At 42.5% G+C, this 13,105-nt stretch overlaps 1 pseudogene; it reads left to right on the forward strand.

Moving 5' to 3' along the window:
* Nucleotides 1-13,105, forward strand: part of LOC117354967 — a 136,079-nt pseudogene that overhangs the window by 24,278 nt on the left and 98,696 nt on the right.

The following is a 13,105-nucleotide window of genomic DNA, read 5'->3' on the forward strand; positions in this document are numbered from 1 at the left end:
TGGTACGCCCCCCTCCACTTACTTCTCTACTGTGCCCCAAAGAACTTGAATGGGGGCTGGAGCGACGAGGGGAGTGTAGCAGTAATTAGTTAGGTGTAATAAAATTGTCAAGACAGTCAGATAAGCATCTGTAACTCGTATCTAGGGAAAGGGTCAACCCAAGCTACTAGCCAGGTTCAAATTTATGCAATCTTATTAGAAGTCGACCAAACATTAGAGAATAATTGGATGTGAGGGGCTGCTGAGTTTCCGTATAGAATCTGATTATTCAGGATGATATTGGAAGCCAATGTAATTGCCTGATGAAGGTTGTGATTGAGTCAAATTTCTTTAATTTGTAGATTAGTCTAACTGCTGTGTTCTGGATGAGTTGTAGTTTGTGGATGAAAGGTAGGCGGATTTGCAATAGTCCAATTGAGCTAGGACCATTATCTGAATGATCAGAGCCAAGTGGTCTGGGTGGAAGTATGATCTTGTGAGTCGCAGTTGACACATAGTATAGATGGTCTTTTTCCGAAGGTTACATATTTCCCAAAGGTTAGATATTTGTGGTTCCATTGGAAGAGTGAGTTTAGGTATGACATTCTGTTGTGCGGTGCGGAAACCAATGGCTTTGGTCTTAGTGGCGTTCAGTTTCAGCTTGTTGTTCGTTGTCCAGGTTTGAAATTTATCTATATTGTTTGAGATTTTTTTGGCAATATTAGGATGGTTATGGGAATGAGGAGAAGGAAGTTGTCGGCATACAACAGTACTGTTTTATCTTCCATTTTGATGTGACCCAGCGAGCTCATGAATAAATTGAATAGGATTGGGGATAATGGGGAGCTTGTGGGATGCCACAGAACGCCTTCCAAGGGTTGGAGTATGATTCTTGCCTTTTGACTACGTATTCACGATTTTGTAGGAAGTCGGCAAACCAATTCAGTACAGTGCCTGTTATACCGATTTCCGATTGCCTTCTATAGACACCTTTTGTAGGGAAAGCACTGGGGGTTCTGCCCCTTTATAGATAAGGATCAGTCACTTGACCTGTAAGGGAAGGCTTAACCTATGGGCCACACAATGTAAGCTCTGGAAAGGTGGAGGGAAGGTGTTTATCTTTAACTTCACATGTCAGAAATCTTGAAGCTCAAAACCGTGTTGTGAGGGAGTCAGAAGTTTTGTGGTGCCAGATCCTGGGTTGTGACTGTTGTAAGTTTTGCTGTGTACTGGGTCTGTGTGCAGAAGCCTGGGAAACAGCAGGGTCTCTGGATGTCCAGCTGGCTGGCATAAATGTGAAGACCTAAATGTGTCACTTTAACACATCACTTAGCATAATATTTGCCTCTTTTTCCTCAGTTTGACTTAGATGCCCTTTCTTCACTTAATTGACTTATACAAAGTTAACCTTATTATGCTCAGTAAACCTTTCCATATCAATATTCCATACAGATCCCAGATCACGACCAGGATAAAGTTAGCAGAGCCTTTTTGCTGTCAGTAGGTGGTCACCCAGATCTCTTCTGAATATTGTTGGTAAATCCCAGTTCCACTCAAACTCCTACAGCCTGGACTATTCCTGCCATATCCAGATAATACTGAGGTGGTATGTCCATATTTTTAGTGGCACTAGCGGGATAAGTACTGCTGGAAATCAAGCTTCAAGTTTAATAAGTCTTGATATATCACCCAGTGAGAGACCTTTCTGAGCAGTTTACAATAGAACTTTAAAATCACTCAGAAAGTTGGAAGAAAATATATCTGGGGATAGAAAAGAGCAGAATGCATTTTAGATTACTTGGCAACTGGACTTGGTTTTCAGTAGGCAGCATAGAGCCATGTTTTTGGTCAAAGGCATCCTCAAATAAGAAGATGTCGAGACCTCGTTTGAAACTAATCTTTGATTCTTCAGTGAAAAAGTTGAGGGAAGTGTGTTCCAAAGAGTAGGACCGTTACATTGAAGATTCGTGACTGTATACAGTTATTGATGTTGTAGAATGAGGGTATAACGAGTAGATTTGAGTAGGCCAAGCAAAGAGTCCTAGGACTGTTGGGAATTGGGAATTGAACGTCAAGAAAGATATGGCCCGGTGAGAGGGACTTGTCTGGGTAGGAGCTTTGTTAACGTAACGAAGGGACACATTAACCAGCCTATACACACACACATGCATATCAAAAACAGGTCGCACTCCAGAGATGATCATCGGATGGCACCCATAGACCTCTCGGCTTCCAAGTATGTAGTCCAAAGTTGCTCAAACTGTGTCCCCTTCGCTTTCCTCTCCGCTCCCCTCTTTCCTTCCCCACCCCCATCCCTCTCTTTTGCATCTTTAAATCTTCACCAGCACGAGCAGCTTCTCCGGCCGGCTGCTCATGCTGCCATTGGCTTGACCTCTGATGTCAATTCCTGGTCCCGCAACCCGGAAGTGATTTCAGAGGGAGCCAGGCTGGCGCGAGCATCAGGCTAGAGTAGTTGCTCGGCCTGGCGAAGATTTTAAAGAAAGATGTGGGGGCAGAAAGGTGCCGGTGCCCCCACCAAGACAGCACCTAGGGTGGTACGTCCCTCCACTTACTTCTCTACTGTGCCCCACAGAACTTGAATGGTGGTGGGAGCAATGAGGGGAGTGTAGCAGTAATTAGTTGGGTGTAATAAGCATCTGTAACTCCTGTCTAGGGAAAGGGTCCACCCAAGCTACTAGCCAGGTTCAGATTTATGCAATCTTATTAGAATGATGAGGCCAGAATAGCTGAAACTGACTTTTTGACATTTTTCATTGATAAAGTGAGTAAAATAGCTGCAGAGTTTATAGATAAGACGCCACCTTTGAGAGAGGATCACTTGCTGAACGATGGTCTGAGTTCGACTTTGAGAGACAATCGATACATATTATTTAACAGCTGAAGAAGACTGCATGCCCTTTAGACTTGTCCAGTTGGGGTTTTTTCAACAATCAGTGAAGCAATTTATTGAAATTAGTGACGAAGTTTCCGCAGAAAGGCATTGGGTCTAAGTCACTAAAGGAGTGGTGGTGTGGCCACTCTTGAAGGATAGAGTAGATGGTAGCCTGTTGCAACATTTTTGTCTGATTTCATCTTTACCCTTTTTATCAAAAGACCTTGAAAAGATTGTGCTTCACCAACTTCAGGATTTCTTGGAGAAGTCAGACCTTTTGGATAATGGTCAATTTGGATTGCAGAATTCGTTCAACAGAATTATTATTGATTTCAACCTTAGATGTGATCTACAGAGGGCTTGATCAGAGTAAATCATTTTTTATAGTTTTCCTGGATGTCTCCGCTGCTTTCGACATAATTGCGCATCAGATTCTTTTACAGAGATTACCGGTATTGGGCATTAGAGGTACTGTATTACAGTGGTTTGCATCCTATTTGTCAGGGAGAATGTTTTGTGTGGAGATGGAATGGGCACTGGTGACCTTTGGAGTACCTCAGGGATCGGCATTATCGGCTGTATTGTTTAATATTTATTTGCTCCCATTATGTCGAGAAGTGCAGGCTCTTGGGGTAAGCTATAAGTTGTATGCCGACGACATTCAATTCCTGGTCCCGATCGAGAATTCAATGCAAGACGCGATTACACGGTTAGAAAAATGTTTTGATGTAATCAAAGTGGATGGACACTAATCATTTGAAATTGACTACGTGTAAAACCGAGATACTCTGTGTAGGTCGCCAGAAACTAGTAGAATTATTTCCATCTGTACGTAGAATTATTTCCATCTGTATGTAATCTTAACTGTTATCTTGAAGTAGGAGCGACAATGGAAGCAGTGGGAAACCAGAAGATGAGCTTTCCAGTGTTCTGCACAGGCTGTCATATGTATGACTACCTCCCCTCGGGGAGACAGTCATATGTATGCGGTCGGTGTCAGGAGCTGGAAAGCTTGAAGAAGGAAGTCAAGCGACTAGAGGACAAGATACAGGAGCTAGAAGAACTTTATACCACGGAGGACCAATCAGGACAGCTGATGACTTCATGAATGAGAGACACATCGAGGAGGAAGTCAGGGAACTCGAGAAATTCATTGAGGAAGCATATAAGAGGAGGGTGGAAGAAAACGAACCTCAGAGGAAAGATGAAGTTATACCAACACCAGCATGAAAGGGCAAACAAGTAACAGATGACCTCAAAGAAGACACCCACAGAGGAACACCACACGAGGGAGAGGAATCGGCTAGTCGATGCCCAGAAGAAGGAGTGAAGCACACGGAGGACATTGACCTGAGACCAAAGCGAAATTTGAAGAAGGGAAAGTCAGCGATCCTAGTGGGAGACTCGATCCTGAGGCATGTGGACAGCTACATAGAAGGAGGGAGAGAGGATCGACTGGTGACCTGCCTGCCAGGAGCGAGAACCAAGGACATCGTGGACAAAATTGGAAAGATCCTGGAAGGAACGGAGATGGAAGAGACTGCAGTAACGATCCACATCGGGACGAACGATGTCAGCAGAAGGGACTACAGAAGAAGCATGCTGATAGAACAGTTCAAGATGCTGGGAAGGAAGTTGAAGATGAGGACCCAGAAGATAGCGTTTTCAGAGATCCTACCACTACCGAGGGCAGATGTGAAAAGGCAGGAGGAACTACAATCAATAAATGCGTGGATGAGGAGATGGTGTGAGGAAGAAGGGTTCTACTTCGTGAGGAACTGGACAACATTCTGGGGCAAGAGCAAGCTCTACAGGAGAGATAGACTGCATCTGAGCACGGCGAGAACAAGACTTCTAGCAAACAACGTCAGGAGGGGAATAGAACAGGCTTTAAACTAAGAAGAAGGGGAAAGCCGACAGTCGACCAAGCGTCGACGATTCGGAAGAAGGTATCCCATGAAGATACCGAGGGGAAAAAAGGCTGGGAAGAAACAATAGACAAATTACAGGAGTCGACTAACCCAGAAGAGGAGGTTAGAAGGAATATAATAAAAGAGAAGAAATTAAAGACCGAAGCACAGGGAAAGGAAATGAAGGCAACAAAAAACCAGGAGCTAAATTGCACATATACTAATGCAAGAAGCCTAAGAAACAAAATGGGCGAATTAGAAGTCATGGCCAATGTGAAGGACATAGACATCATTGGAATCTCTGAAACATGGTGGAATGAGGAAAGCATATGGGATACAGCACTGCCAGGGTACAAGCTCTATCGCCAGAACAGGTCAGTGGAATAGCACTATACATAAAATAAAGCATACAATCGACAAGAATGGACACAACAGAGACAACCAACAAGCTAGAATCGCTATGGGTTAAAATATCGGGAGGGAAAGGGCCCGAAATAAAGATAGGTCTATACTATCGTCCCCCCCGACAAACCAGAGATATCAATGAGGAAATGGAAGCCGAGATAAAGCGAGAATGCAAAAGTGGTAACACGGTTATTATGGGGGACTTCAACTACCCCGGGATAGACTGGAGCTCAAGATGCGCTAGGGAGACTGAATTCCTGGAGGCTACACAAGATTGCTTCATGGAGCAACTTGTTAGGGAACCGACGAGAGGAAATGCCACTCTGGATCTAATCCTAAATGGACTAAGAGGACCTGCAAAGGAAGTGGAAGTAGTGGGATCGTTGGGAAAAAGCGATCATAATATGATCTAGTTCAAGGTTGAGGTATGGAATGCCAAAAGGAAAGAGAACCATAGCAATAACTTTTAATTTCAGGAAAGGAAACTACGAAGCAATGAGGGGAATGGTAAAGAAGAAACTTTGGAACACTGCCAAAAAATGGCAAACGGTAGAACATGCCTGCTCTTTTTTCAAGGTCACGGTGAGCGAGGCACAAAATCTGTATATCCCCAGATTCAGAAAAGAGTGCAAAAAGAGTCGAACAAAAGACCCGGCGTGGATAACTAAAATAGTGAAGGAAGCGATAGGCAATAAGAGAAATTCATTCAGAAAATGGAAAAAAGACAAAACTGAGGAAAACTGGAAAGAGCACAGGAGGTATCAAAAAGAATGTCACCGTGTGGTTGGAAAAGCCAAGAAAGAATATGAAGAGAGACTAGCCAGGGAAGCACAAAATTTCAAACCGTTCTTTAGATATGTTAAAGGGAAGCAGCCGGCTAGGGAGGAGGTGGGACCGCTAGACGATGGAGACAGGAAGGGAGTGGTGAAGGAGGAAAAAGAGATCACAGAAAGACTTAACATGTTCTTTTCGTCTGTATTTACAAGCGAGGACACAACCAACATACCGGAACCTGAGCAAATCTTCAATGGAAATCAAGCACAAAAGTTAACATCCATGTAAGTGAGCCTTGAAGATGTGCGCAGGCAGATAGAAAAACAAAAAACTGACAAACCCGGGTCCGGACAGAATCCATCCAAGAGTTCTGAAGGAACTAAAGGAGGAAATAGCGGAACTACTACAGCAAATTTGCAATCTATCCCTGAAAACAGGCGAGATCCCGGAGGACTGGAAGATAGCCAACGTTACGCCCATCTTTAAAAAGGGATCAAGAGGTGATCCGGGAAACTACAGACCGGTGAGTCTGACCTTGGTTCCAGGCAAAATGGCGGAAGCACTTATAAAAGAAAACATCGATGAACATTTAAAAAAAAAAAAAAACTTCTGATAACCAGCCAACATGGATTCTGCAAGGGGAGATCGTGCCTGACTAACTTATTGCACTTCTTCAAGGGAATTAACAAACAGATGGACAGAGGAGACCCCATAGACATCATATACCTAGATTTCCAGAAAGCCTTTGACAAGGTGCCTCATGAACGTCTACTCTGGAAACTGGGGTGGACGGAGACGTGCATAGATGGATCAGAAACTGGTTAGAGGGTAGGAAACAGAGGGTAGGGGTGAAGGGCTACTACTCGGACTGGAGGAAGGTCACGAGTGGTGTTCCGCAGGGCTCGGTGCTCGAGCCGATGCTATTTAATATATTCATAAATGAGCTAGAAACGGGGACGAAGTGTGAGATAATAAAATTTGCAGATGACACTAAACTATTTAATGGAGCTCGGACAAAGGAGGACTGCGAAGAATTGCAAAGGGACTTGGACAAACTAGGGGAATGGGCGACGAGATGGCAGATGAAGTTCAATGTTGAGAAGTGTAAAGTATTGCATGTATGAAGCAGAAACCGGAGGTTCAATTACACGATGGGAGGGATGTTATTGAACGAGAGTACCCAAGAAAGGGACTTGGGGGTAATGGTGGACATGACAATGAAGCCGACGGCACAGTGTGCAGCGGCTGCTAAGAGAGCGAAAAGAATGCTAGGTATAATCAAGAAGGGTATTACAACCAAGACGAAAGAAGTCATCCTGCCATTGTATCGGGCGATTGTGCGTCCGCATCTGGAGTATTGCGTCCAATATTGGTCGCCGTACCTTAAGAAGGTCATGGCATTACTCGAGAGAGTTCAGAGGAGAGCGACATGTCTGATTAAAGGGATGGAAAACCTTTCATATGCTGAGAGATTGGAGAAACTGGGTCTCTTTTCCCTGGAGAAGAGGAGACTTAGAGGGGATATGATAGAGACTTACAAGATCATCAAGGGCATAGAGAGAGTAGAGAGGGACAGATTCTTCAAACTTTCAAATAATAAAAGAACAAGAGGGCGTTCAGAAAAATTTAAAGGGGACAGATTCAAAACGAATGTTAGGATGTTCTTCTTTACCCAACGTGTGGTGGACACCTGGAATGCGCTTCTAGAGGATGTAATAGGGCAGAGTACGGTACCGGGGTTTAAGAAAGGATTGGACAATTTCCTGCTGGAAAAGGGGATAGAAGGGTATAGATAGAGGATTACTACACAGTCCTGGACCTGTTGGGCTGCCGCGTGAGCGGGCTGCTGGGCACGATGAACCCCAGGTCTGACCCAGCGGAGGCATTGCTTATGTTCTTATGTACTGACTGAGTTTGGATAATAGTTTTTCCAGTATCTAATGAATGCAAATACCTGGGGGTGATCTTGGATTCCACTTTGTCTTTTAAGCCACAGATAAATGAGTAGTGGTGTCTAAAGCTCTTTTAAAACTTCGCTGCTTCGTAAATTAAGAGATTTTCTTGATAAGTGCAATTTTGATTCCTACAGTTGATTATTGTAACGCTGTTTACTTCGGTTTACCAAAAAATTGAATTTGAGCATTACAATTGATAACAGAATGCAGCGGCCCACTTAATTGAGGGGGCTTCAAGATTTGACCATATTACACCAATCTTGATTAAGCTTCACTGGTTACCAGTAGCTGCTCGAATTGAGTTTAAAGTACTTTGTACGATTTCAAGCTAAGACAGAGTAAACAATCATTAGAGATAAGTAATCTTCTTCGTCAATATTTGCCCAGTCGTACATTGTGCTCCAGTGAACAGCAGTGCTTTGAGGTCCCACCTTTGAAGGAGGTGAGACTAGTGTGTCACTAATTGCTCTGATTGCTATGCAGGGCGCCAGTGGTGGAACGCCTTGCCGCTTGAAGTTAAAGAGGCACCATCTTTATTAAATATTCCGAAATTAATCAAAATAGTATTGTTTGAATGATATTATTCATGCAAGTGAGTATGATTAATATGAGGTATTGCTAGTTCTTATGTCCTCTTCCCCTACTTAGACTACTGTAACTCCCTCTACTGCCGCATCACAGAGAAAGACTATAAGAAACTGCAACTACTCAAAAACACAGTAGCAAGGCTGATCCTGCACAAGACAAAATATGAGAGGGCAAGTCCACTACTTAAGGGCAGGGTTCAAGGGCAGGGTTCATTTCAAAATTGCATGTATGGTCGATTGTTTAACAAATTCTAAATTCCCAACCTACCTCATCCTCTCTACAGCCCTTTTCTCTACCTCGCCACCATCCCAATTCAAGATTTGAAACTAACTTATACTCTCTTTCCACCTTGTATTCCATGTACTGACAAAATGTATCTTTATTGTAAACCGCTTGAATCCCATATTCCCAATGAATGTACTGACAAAATGTATCTTTATTGAAAACCGCTTTGAACTTCGCGGTATATAAGAAATAAAATTATTATTATTATTAAAGCTATACAGTATATGGAGAAAACCTAGCTTGGCTCATTTCTGCTCGCCAGGTCACACAGTCCTTCAATTATTCGAACACAATTCAACGCTGCAAGCTACCATTTCCTTCCCCGCGCCAAGTACAGAGGAAAGCTCTTTTCGAGACCACTTTTGAGTTCCAAGGACCCAAAATCTGGAAAAAAACTCCCTGGAATGAACTCCCAAGCAGCTTACGCCAACTTCCTACATACTTCCAATTCAGGAAGGCACTTAAGACGCATTGATTCTCTTCACTGCATTGACTTACAATAACGTACCGATCTGTGTGAAGTCTATACCTCTGAATCAATTCTAATATAATGCAAGCTCCAATGATTCCTAGCCAACATTTGCAGGATACAAGAATAAGTATGGTTTGGTATTTCAGTATTATAGGTTATTTGAGATGTTATTGGATTGTAATTGTCTATGTCTGCATTATGAATGTTTCTCTGTAACTCGCCGAAAATTGCAGGATGTGCGAGCAAGAAATATTTAAAATAAATAAATATTATGAAGATAGAAAAAGATATATTTATGTAGCCAGCTGTAAATAATAAATTAATAATTATTCACAACTAGTACATACCGTATTTTTCTCTCCATAAGACACAGCTGACCATAAGACGCACCCACCTGTAGAGGAGGAAAAACTAAGAAAAAAAATTCTGAACCAAATAGTGTGCCCTGTACCCTGTCCCCCCTCTGGTGGTCTAGTAGTAGGCTGGGACAGGGTACAGGTCACGTCTAGTGGTGGGCACGTCTAATGGTAGGCACGTCTAGTGGCAGCCAGCTAGTCCCCAGCCCTTGCCAAGCCAGCCAGCCAGTCCCAAGGCAACCAGCCAACCCACCCACCCCAAACCAGCTAGCCAGTCCCAAGCCAGCCAGCCCAAAGGCAACCAGCCCACCCACCCCAAGCCAGCCAGCCCTCAGTCAACCCAGCCAGCCCCCAGTCAAACCAGCCAGCCAGTCCCAAGCCAGCCAGCCCAAAGGCAGGCAGGCACCCCCTCCCCGTACCTTTTTTTGGCATCCTGGTGGTCCAGCGTGCTTTCCTCGCTCCTGCCTGGTTTCCCTGCTCTCTTCCGGCAGCGTTAGCGGCACAGCAGTGCACGAGGCAGGTGTGTGCTTTTTGCGTGCTTGCTTAGTCCCTCCCTGCACTCCAAATGGCTGCCTATCAAATTCTATTGCCTACTATTCAAGGCTATTAATGTAGAAAGCCCAACCTACTGGAATAACCGACTAACTCAATCCTCCTCAACCAGGCAAAGGAGAACCCACTCACTATTCACACACCCACTATCCAAAAATGTCAAACGAAAAAAACTATATGACAACCTAATAGCCACCAAAGCAGCTAAACTGGTCAGACAAATCACCATTCTGCTGTCCTCGACCACAGATTATAAAACCTTCAAGAAAGAAACTAAAACCCTACTCTTCATAAAATACATAAAACCTATTTAACACGACCACTTCCTACCTAAACCCCACTTACCCACTCTATACTCATAACATATTCTAATATGCTTCTAATTACCCAACATTTATCACCTTAAGATCTCAACAACTCGTTGGTAATTCTTATGTAACTCTTATGACATTAATTAGCATTCCCTAGTAGATAGGTGAGGCATATCAAAAGATCCCTAATTGTCCCTAAAATAAGAGAACCTCAAGATTACTTTCCCTATACCCAGAAATGCCGGGCATAGTAACCTAGAATTAAATGCATTAAGATGAAGAAATGTCCAGTGCAAACCCAAAAAACCCAAATATATGCATAATATGTACAGTTAACTCATGTGAAGGTGATACAAGCAATGAATATGCACAAGACAGATTTTGTCTTCTTTGAGTGTGGTGCAAGGGCCAAGTTCTCAAATTAAATTTAAATCGTTAAAAGAACTTGTGATGTGTCAGCAAATAATCAAAAATATAAATCACTGCCACATGTGGGACAGGCCTATTACCTGCGACAGGTGTTACAGTACATAAAAATATGGGATAAACAAATAGTTCTTTTCTGAGATCAATGCATGAGACAATAATAAAGAAGCTAACTGAATATCATAATGGGCCTATTAGATTACGTAATCACACATAATTATATTTCAGAAGTACAATTCAAAGAAGGTAAATTAAGGTATAATGGCAATAAATGTAGAGGATCCTCTGAAGATCTGCAGCGCTACTATAAATAGCTTGCATGGTGTAGGTGTATTTTTTTTTCATTTTTTTCAGAAAGGTAATCATAACCCAAGTGTTTCTAAACCATAGTTCAGGAAAAGCACAATTACATAAATTACATAACTAACATTAACACTGAAGTAAAGACTGCTTTGTTTACCTCATTGGAATAACTACAAGACGGCATTGTATCTTCCAAAACAGACAATATTTGTTTATTGTTAGTATAAAAACTTACAGTATTACAGCAGCAGAGACATATCAGAAAAATGTATTGTCAGTTCAGAATATGCAATGGAGAGAAGAACTTGCATCCATATGCTTAGCAGGGTGCTAGCAGATCCCTGTAGCATAAGTAAGTGAATCTCTCTGGCTTTACCTAGAATGCACGTGTTTTTTATACAGAAAGTATATCCCCGAATTCTGGTTATGTAATTCCCTATTGGTACATAAATTAATGTATACCTAACTCTTCCTCTCAGTCCACGCCTCTCTCACCTCCACCCCCCCTCCCATGTAGGGGGGGAGGGCCTTGCAGAAACAGAGAACTCTTGGTGAACTTTCTTTCTCCAGCGCTGAGAGCTGTAGATGCTAATTAGTGGTTTTACAATTCTGTGCATCTTCGGGATAGTGTCCTTGTATGCTGAAAGTTGGCAAAGGTGACCTTTCAACAATCCAGCTGCTTGGTTCCCATAACTTGGTTCAGAGACAGGGAGCAAATGTTTTGGTACCAAGTTCTTTCATCTCGCTACGCCCACATCGTCCTGCAGGGATCCTTGCTCATTATAAAAGTTTTATGGCTTTCCAGGGTGCCTGGCATATGAAGTCATACAGCACTGATAACAGTTCAGCAGAACCTTGGAGAAATATCCTCCCAGCAGGGAATGGAGACAAAAACGTTAGCATTGCAAAGGCTGCAGGTGTTTACAGACAGCAAGGTACAGGCTGGGCCTGGCTATTGGAAAATATAGGTCTGTTGTGTCCAGCATATACAAGTGAAAATATAGGTCTGTAGTGTCCAGCATACACAAGTGAGGCCAGTATGTCCAGTTGAATCATCTGTATGTCCAGGTTATCCATGTCAACACCTAAACAAAGTTATACCTCTGGACAATAAAGCATCATAGAACATATGAAAACAAGTGTAAAGGAAGGTGTGGACAGGCTGGTAACTTGTGCAAACTTTTCTGACAGAAGATTCTCAACAGTATCAATGCTTCTCAAATTATCAACCAAAGGAATGAACACGATCAAAATCAGTAGTTAACCACAGTTATTATCTTGATGTCTTGTGAAGCTTTAAAAGTAAGTGTATATCCTTTAGATTGGAGTCACAAAAGGTCAGAGAAATATGACTGTCCATTGATTTCATGTATGCAGTCTGGATAAGTCCCCTGTCTGCCTGTTGCAAGCTGCAGTCTTCAGCTTCTACCATCTACAATATAATCAGAGACAAAACGACATAAATACAATTCCCAAATGACCAAAAGGTAAGGGGCATTCATCTTCCAGGGATACTGTAAAATTGAGTCATAGTAGTTCTAGGTAGTACAGCTGGCACATATTGCTGTCTGATACTCAGATTCCAATGGCATAACGTTTATATAAAGCCAGCATTTTTCTTTATGAATCAGCAATTCGTTCTTCCATCAAATTACCAAAATACAATTGATATCCAAATTTTAATTAGTGCCCACTCAATGAGGAGTCTATTCTTGTAAGAACATGATTCGGAAATAGCTTACCTTAATTGTGATTATCTTGGAAGGCTTTCCATATCTGGGGACAGTTCATCCAGTGACATTGTAATCACTTACCTGCTATTTTCTGTAAATCATTTTTCTTTTCACAAATAAAAGACATGAAATACAACAACTATTAAATTGCAAGTTCATTAAT

The sequence above is a fragment of the Geotrypetes seraphini genome, chromosome 2 (genome assembly GCF_902459505.1).
Source record: "Geotrypetes seraphini chromosome 2, aGeoSer1.1, whole genome shotgun sequence".
In the NCBI taxonomy this organism is placed as follows: Eukaryota; Metazoa; Chordata; class Amphibia; order Gymnophiona; family Dermophiidae; genus Geotrypetes; species Geotrypetes seraphini.